Source organism: Ananas comosus, linkage group 16, assembly GCF_001540865.1.
Source record: "Ananas comosus cultivar F153 linkage group 16, ASM154086v1, whole genome shotgun sequence".
Classification (NCBI taxonomy): domain Eukaryota; kingdom Viridiplantae; phylum Streptophyta; class Magnoliopsida; order Poales; family Bromeliaceae; genus Ananas; species Ananas comosus.
Window position 1 is genome coordinate 304,171 of NC_033636.1, and position 8,271 is coordinate 312,441.

The 8,271-nt window shown below is 42.0% G+C and overlaps 1 pseudogene; it reads left to right on the top strand.

Annotated features, from left to right (window-relative positions):
* Positions 1,446 to 6,945, top strand: LOC109722279 (annotated as a pseudogene).

The window sequence follows — 8,271 nt, forward strand, 5'->3', positions numbered from 1 at the left end:
TCAATAAATTCTCTACTCTTTACCTCTAAGCTTACAAGACTACTCGTGGAATTATTTTGAATTTTTTGTACTAGAAAGACTAGCCATAGAAGAGAAATTTTTTTGTAACAAGGAGAAATGATGTAAATGTATGAGACAATAAAATTTAAATTTCAAAAATTGAGATTCCATAGTAAAGACTATAAAATAAAATAAAATAATTTATTTATATAATATAATTAAAATACTTACATATTAAAATTTATAAATTTTAAATATATACTTCTGAACAAACTTTTTTTTTTTTTTCCAAATTGTTGATTTTGGATTATTTTATACTTTTAATTTTTCTGATAGATAGATCATGCATCAAATTAGATAGATTTTAATTTTAAAATATGATCTCCATAGAGATTCAAGTAAGGATTTAAGTGTCGTGGCACGGGATCGTGCCGGAAACTTGCCGGCACGGTACGGTGCGGTGCATGCCGATCCGTGCCGATGCGTGCCGGTCAAAAAAATTATTGTGTGCCGACACATAATAACATGAAATATTTATTTTCTTTAGCAACAAAATATTTTAACTATTTATTATGTCTTTTTATCATATCTTTTGAACTTTATTGAGAAAATTACTTACTAATTTAAAAAATGAAGGATTTTGAGCTGTGCCATCGGTACGGTGTCTGTATCGTGCCGATATCTTGTTGGTACGGTACGGCACGATGGATACAGCCTGTGTCGACGGGCACTTAAAACCTTGGATTCAAGAATACACTGAGATGGTTAAACGGTTCTGATCACTCGATCCATGTTGTGAAACAATCGTTGTATTCTAAAAGCTTAAAAGCTTTTAGAATACAACAAGCTTTTAGAGTACAACAGTTGTTTCACATGATATCAGAGCGGAAGGTGCTGAGTTCGAGTCACGCTAGGCTGCTAGCATATTAATTTACTGCCATTTAATTCAAGCCCACGTTATAGGCCGAATAAAAAATCTCGAGCCCAGACGTGAGGAAACTTTTAAAGTATAATGGTTGTTTCACATAGTATCAGAGCGGAAGGTCTTGAGTTCAAATCACATCAGACTTCTAGCATATTCATTTTCTCTTATTTAATTCAAGCCCACGTTATGAGTCGACTAAAAAGCCTCGAGCCCAGATGTGAGGGGGCCCAGACGTGAGAGGGGTGTTAAATTTTTAGAGTACAACGGTTGTTTTACATGATATCAGATCTTGAGTTCGAGTCACGTCAGACTCTTAGGATATTAATTTTTTCTCATTTAATTTAAGCTCACGTCATGAGCCGACTAAAAAGTCTCAAGTCTAGACGTAAAAAAAAAAATTAAATATAAAAAATATTTAAATTTAAATATCGTTAACAAACGATTCAGAGTACAACGGTTGCTTCACACATGTTAATAATTATAATTATTTTCACTATATTACCACTATCTCGAACCCGGAACCCGGTCGAAGTCGCCTACATTCTTCGGAGGGGCCGTTCCGTCAAAGGGGAAACCAAGCATTCCCCGTTCCCGATCTTCTCCTCCTCTATCTTCTTCTCATCTTCTTTTCGTCTTCGAAGCAAGGTAGGAACCGGGCGATCAAATTCGATCCTTCGAAGCTCGGTTACTAGTTCGTTTCGTCTCGATTCCACAATTCCTAATTATCTCTATCTCGGAACGATCGATCGAGATCGATCGAACTTCTAGGGTTTGAGTTTTGCTTTTCTTTGGGGGGGGCCGCCATGGATGGGAACAAGGACGAGGCGGTGAAGTGCCTCAGGATCGGGAAGGAGGCGCTGCAGTCGGGCGATCGCGCTCGGGCCCTCAAATTCCTCTCGAAAGCGCGCCGCCTCGACCCCTCCCTCCCCGTCGACGCCCTCCTCTCCACCGCCGCGTCCGCGTCCGCGTCCGCCGACGCCGACGCCGACGCCGATCCCTCTCCTCCTCCGCCGCCGCCGCCGCCGCCCGACACCTCCCGACCGACCTCTCCTCCTTCGTCCGGCACAGCTTCCGCCGCGAGGGCTAGGGCTAGGGCTAGGGCTAGGGCTAGGGCTGGGGCTGGGGCTGGGGCTGGGGCTTCGTCTTCGGATGATGCGTCGTCGAGGTCGTACACGGAGGAGCAGGCGGCGATCGTGAGGCAGATCAGGATCCAGAAGGATTACTACCAAATCCTGGGAGTGGAGAAGGGGTGCAGCGTCGAGGACGTGCGCAGGGCCTACCGCAAGCTCTCCCTGAAGGTGCATCCCGACAAGAACCAGGCGCCCGGCGCCGAGGAGGCCTTCAAGGCGGTGTCGAAGGCGTTCCAGTGCCTCAGCGACGACGAGAGCCGCAAGAGGTACGACCCCACGGCTTCAACGGCTTCTACGAGGCCGACTTCGACGCCGACGAGATCTTCCGGAACTTCTTCTTCGGCGGGATGGCGCCGGCCACGGCCACGCCCTTCGGCACGTTCCATTTCCGGACCGGCGGCGGCATGGGCGCCCGCGGGATGCACGGAGGAGGCGCCGCAGGGTCCGCTGCCGCCAGCAATTCGAAGCTCCTCATGCTCATCCAGATCTTGCCTATAATCCTCTTCCTGCTGCTCAACTTCCTCCCTTCCTCCGATCCCCTCTACTCTCTCTCCCGCACTTACTCTCACGAGCACAAGCTCCAGACTCCGCACGGCGTGCCCTACTTTGTCAAGTCGGGGCCCAAGTTCGAGGAGGAATATCCGTACGATAGCCCGAAGCGTGCCGCCCTGGAGCAAGGCATCGAGAGGGAGTACGTCGGAATACTCCGGCAGAATTGCAGGGCCGAGCTGCAGAGGCGGCAGTGGGGTTGGGATGAAGAGATGGTGTACTGCAACAGGCTTCGGAAATTCGAGTCGGCCGCAGCATAACCACAGCTGCTCAAGGTTTTCCGTTATAGCTTAATTATGTATGCCTCTATTCAATTGCAAAAGTGTGGCTCTCCGCTGTTAACTTGTTGAACATTCTGTCGGGCGACATGGTGTTCTGTTAAGATGTTAACGGGCGCTATTAAGTTCAGAAAAGGAAGTAGATGAATCCTACATAGTAGGAGGTTATGAAGTAAAATCGAAAGTTTTGAAAGTTTAGGTGCTCGTTTCAAATGGTGCTAAAGTTCATGTAAATTTTATTACGTTTTACCTCATTTTAAATGGTAGGTGGTAGCTTTTTTATCACAGACTTTTGAGGTCAGTGTTATCCTCTTGTTAACGTATGAATCGATTCTTGATAATATCTACGACTCTGGTTGGAAAAATTGATGAACTCGGTATAGAGTAGTCGAAAATAAGTGGAATATAATGGATATCGCGTTCAATGTTGGTTTTAATTTCTCAGTTTCTTGAGGTCCATGCTGCACAATAACTTGGGAGGAATGTAGAGCTGCATCAAACTTAAACGTGCACTTGCGTTTTGCATCTTGGGTCTTGTCACATCATAATTGGATGCTGGCCACGTATCAAGTCACGGATGTGGAATTGGTCACTAATTCCCTTGATCTTCATCAAATTGTGAATAAGTGTAATTTCATTATATGAACCGAAAAAAAAAGTTAGTATGGAAGAATAGAATAAGGGATAAGGGAGAATGTGTTTGCCCTTTTGTTTCTTAGGATATTGCTCTTTTTCCGGTCCTGTAAATTTTGATCCTCATGCTCATCTAGCTACACAAAGTAAGGTTCACATGTGTGCAACATTGGTGTGATTTACTATTTTTTATTTAAGGTTGTTTTTTTAAATAGGATTGTGTTTTATGCATCTTAAATGGCTGGGCGTGGTTATATATTCCTTTCACTGAGATATGAGATTTGAACTTCGAGCGACCATGGAGTACTTCTCAGGGAAACATTTTTTTTTTCTTTGTTATTCGACAGTCTGCTTTTAATTTTTGTACTCAAGATTCTCTTTTTACAACTACTGCTCTTGAGTTCTTAAATCATGCTTAGATGGCTTTCAATCTTATCCTTGGCACTTTTAGGTACTCGACAACTTTCTTTCGTTGCATGCCATGTATATATCATCAATTTTTTACGCTATTAGCTTTTGCATTTTCCTTAGGTTATTGCTGCATGTATATGTGCGCAATTAATAGGACTGAGGAGAGGGGAACAAAGTGATGTATCCGAAAGGATAGGACGGTGGTCCTCACTCCTGGCCTGTATGAGATTGTATGAGAAAGTGAGAGGTAGTAGTAAGGTACTGTGATTTTCTTCACTCTGTTTGTGTCAACTAGATAACTTTGGAAGAGAGATTATGTGCAATGGTAAAATGGTTGCCAGAGGGCCACTAACGAAAGGAAAAGGATGAAATTTCGATGAATTAAAGTTTTCATCCTGCTTTGCTCATGTGGTGGTCTAATTGCTAAGGACATGTTTGTTTGTCCATAATTGATTTTCAAAATGAAAATACTAAAATTATTTTGCCCCCACTGTTTGTTTGATGGGAAGTCGATGAATTTAGCATTGAAGTTCTCCCACTTTTTATCTTTTTTTTTTAATTCCCACGTCAGCACACAAGAGGGGGGAAAGAAGTTGCAATAGTTTTTCTTTCTCTCTCTCTGTTGTTTTTCTCTTGCTATTGACTTCATTGTCAGGTTGAAGAAATCAATTATGAAGGTCTGGGAAAGTTGAGTTACATACAAATCAAACAATGGAAGTGGGCTTTTACGGTCAAAAATCACTTTTGGTGAAACAAACATGCCATTAGCTTGGATGCTAATTGTTTATGCTCTTTCTTGCTGTTTAGGTAGGTTTAGGAACTTTAAGTTGATGCTAGGAGCTCTGTATTTTTAGTTGAAGGGTGTAAAATACCACTCTCTCTCTCTCTCTCTCTCTCTCTCTCTCTCTCTCTCTTGTGCATGCGTGTTGTTTATGTAACTCAGCTAGGAATGATATTTTTACTGCTACGTACTATCTAAGATTTTTGAGTCACCCTATTTGTGGAAACTATATTTTGGAGTTGCAAGAACATCTTGTTTCCTTGCACTCAATGGGGGAACTACTTAGTGGAATGAAATTTCACTAAGAGCTTTAGTCAGAAACAATTATGCTTGTCTTCCTTTTGGAGCAATTTTGAAGTAAAATTGTTGTTCAGTTTTTGTGAGCTGTTGTCTCGTAACTTGTAGTCATTTTATATGACATCTGTTGCCGTGATAGTTGATAGCATATGAATTTTAGCGGTCAAGTCAAGCTGATTGACACACATTGGGATCTAGATTGTAGGCATTTCATTATGTCATGGTGTTTTCCTTTTTTTTATGTATCATCTTAGTGTGTCATCTGCAATAATTATATTGCATTTAGATGCCCCTTACATACATGTAATTTTTTGTCCCCTTCTTTTACCTGGATTATTAGATAGTTAGAGGAATCTGCAAGAGTAGCTTATGATTCCTTGTTGCTTATCCATTACTCTCAAGTGATTATTTGTTTATTCATCAAAATGAGTGGTTTGGAAAAATCATAAACACACTTCAGTTATCTTAAACTTAAACACAAGTGGCGTGTTTTCCTCAATAAAAAATGATTTAGCATATCTGTTATCAAATGTTGTTGCCGTAACAAGTTACACAATTTCAAATCTAATTATCCATTGGAGTTAGTATCTCGTAGCATTGCTGTCCTCATAGAACTTGCATTCCTTGTAGCTTACCTTCTCTCTGCTGTTTCGAACTTGTTGTAACCGAACAAATTTTCTAGGATGGTTACCTTGTACAATGTGCATGTGCGTTAGGAGTTATGGTGCACGATGGAGGATTTGTTACTAACATACTTTGATCATGATTCTGGAAGATATTTATAGCTTTAAGGCTTAATCCTATTGTTTTGTATTCTCCCTTGAAGTACGTCACTACCTTTTGATAGGTTGTAGTTCCTTTTTCTTGTATACCTCCCATTTATCCTGAAAATATTAAATTAGAGAATTTCTTCCGATGAAATATGTCACAGACTACATCAGCGTAAATTTCATTATGTGGAGCTTTTCTAGTGAAGATCATCTAAATTGGGTGAAAGTATGTTTTTAAACCATGGTTTGCTTGATGCCTTTAGCAAGTCATTATACTAATTTTATGTGCCATGTAAGTTGGTTAGCTTAGAATTTCTCAGAGGTTTGCATGCTTTCATTAGAATAGAATTTCCTGCACCTTTCCAAAAGCTGTTCATATGTATTTAAATCTTATGAAGAATCTAGGAAGCCTTGGTCGTGTGACACTGCTCCAAACATATGTTGTTTTTTGAGTTTGTATGGTGATTGTGCAATTGCCAACTATTGTGGTATCAAAATGGTCATGAATTGCAAGGGAGATTTTAGTTGGTGTATTTCATGTTATATTTTTAAAATAGTGCTGTAATAGAAAAAACACTGATGAATTCCTTTCTTACATGGGAGTTTTCTTTGCTAGTCATGGAATGTTAAGCTATCTATTGTTTTTGGTATCATCAGCTTTCACTTTATTTTATTTTATTTTTTTCCCCTAAAATGCCTGCAGTCATATGCAATTTTCGCCAATTATCTCTTTTGAATGATTGATTTATCCCGTGCAGATTAACAAGAAAATGTTGAAATCAATTCTATGATGTCAACATGGATGCATGAGGGTTGGAAAAACTTGATCCACTCATCTACAAACTTCAATGATGAAAGCCTGGAGATATCGAAGTTGTTGGGAAAACATTGCAATTGATCGACCTCCTTGTATTTTATGCCCTTTTTAAGAGATCAGGTTAATGATTCGATATTAGCATTGATGTACTTGGATGAGAGAGTTATGCTCCTTTTGTAGCCATAAGGATTCAATAATTACCGATATACATGTATATGCTGTGGTGTCACATTCTGCTGCATTTGTATTTGGGTGACTTACCTCGGAAAATAGCTGACGATTACTATGAGAGCGAAATACTTAAATTTGTTGACTGGAGTTGCATTTTCATGTTTATCATAAACGAACTTGTTATTTTGTGGGTGTTGTGCATAAATTGAATGCATATGGAAAGTGCTTTTGTCATTCATCTGAAATGCGGAGTCCATCTTCACTGCCAGATTTTAAAAAATCGCGGCCGTTTGGTGTAGGTGGTGTCTACTTTTCACATGGATGGCACGGTCAGCGGTCTGGTGTGCATGAGTTTTGCACTTAGCAAATTTGTAATGTGTTTATATTCCCTGAATGATGCTTGTAGTGAAACCACAGTATTGCAGGAAAACCTTGGTCTTTTAAGTATTAGAGAATTTTGTTTCAGTTTGGATGTTAGATGTATTTTTTGGAGACTTTATTTATACCCCATTCTAGGCTCCAAAATGGAGCAATATCAGCGTGAAAGGAAAACAACTCGAAAGTTTTGAAAAATAATCAGGGAAGTTGTTCTTCAAGTATTTGGATGAAACAGAATTATGCAATTTTGAATGTTGTAATTTGGTATTTGGCAAGCCTAATTCTATAGTTTTTCGTCGGCCTTTTTGCATAAAAAATCCACTTATTTTGGGTTTTTGCAAAACCGGGCCACTTTTTTCATTTTTACAGATTCGATCCACTTTTTTAGCAAACTGTCCAAAATATCCTTATATATTTTTCTCTCTCCTCTTTTTTTTTCTCTCTCCTTTCTTCGATCCCGTCGTCGCAGACCCCCAGCCCTAGACCGACTCCCCCTCTCCTCCTCGTCCTCGGCCCCACCCCTACCGCCTCCGCCGCCGCCGCCGCCAACGTAGGAGGAGCGACGGCGTTGGTGGAGGAGAATGAGCGACTGCGGCGGAGCAACGCGGCGGTGGTGGCGGAGCTGGCCCCGAGCTTCGCGGCTTCTCCGCTCGTCGCAGCCCGCGGCCTGCGCGGCCTCGTCGACCAGCGCAGGTCGGCGGCCGCCAAGCCCGAGCTCAACAGCGCGAGCACCACCTCGAGCAGCTCCCTCACCATCGCCGACGAGCTTTCGACACCACCGCCGCGAGATGGGGCTGCTGGGGCTGTCGCTGTACGCCGACTCCGCCGAGCGCTGCGGCGTGTAAAACGTCTCCTCGTCTGACGACGCCATCGGAGCCGCCGCGCGCTGCCGAGGCGGCGGCGGAAAGGGCGCCCCCGTCAGCGGAGATCAAGGGAGTCGAGGTCCTCCGCAGGAGGAAGAAGAAGAAAATGAAAATGAAGAAGAAAATGAAAAAGACCCACGCGTGTTCTTCTCCGTCGGCAAATGGTGTAATAGTGTAATGGTGTAATGGTGTAATGGCGTAAATGGTGTAATGGTGTAATGGTGTAATGGTAATGGTGTAATGGTGTAATAGTAATGGTGTAATAGTG